Raw genomic sequence first — 344 nt, forward strand, 5'->3', positions numbered from 1 at the left:
ATTTGTAACATCCAACTCATTTTTCCCTTCTCAGGCTGTCAGAGGCTAAGGACAAACCGATAACAAAGCTGCGCTGCTGGTCTGATCTCAGCGGGGGGAGAGGGGAATTGCAGAGGGTGATGGCCAGCTGAGGGTACCCTGCAGACCTGGTAGCACCCAGGGAGCCTGGCAGGTTGCCCACCGTCCAGCCAGGGCTGCTTGCCAGGAGGTCTGAAGAGCATGACGTGGAAGGGAAGAGCAGGTTTGCCGGTTTCTCCCCGCAGCCACGCACAGGGTTTGATACAATTGCACACATTTATCAGATGCTCACAGGGTCGTTCATCATCCCAGCTCTGGGGCACTCC

The 344-nt window shown here is 56.7% G+C and overlaps 1 protein-coding gene across 1 annotated transcript in view; it reads right to left on the reverse strand.

The window, feature by feature from the left end:
- Positions 1-344, reverse strand: part of SRRM4 (serine/arginine repetitive matrix 4) — a gene marked incomplete at both ends in the record, with an annotated part of 25,239 nt that overhangs the window by 24,659 nt on the left and 236 nt on the right. The window lies entirely within an intron of this gene.

This window comes from Merops nubicus, unplaced genomic scaffold (genome assembly GCF_000691845.1).
Source record: "Merops nubicus isolate BGI_N331 unplaced genomic scaffold, ASM69184v1 scaffold12028, whole genome shotgun sequence".
Lineage (NCBI taxonomy): Eukaryota > Metazoa > Chordata > Aves > Coraciiformes > Meropidae > Merops > Merops nubicus.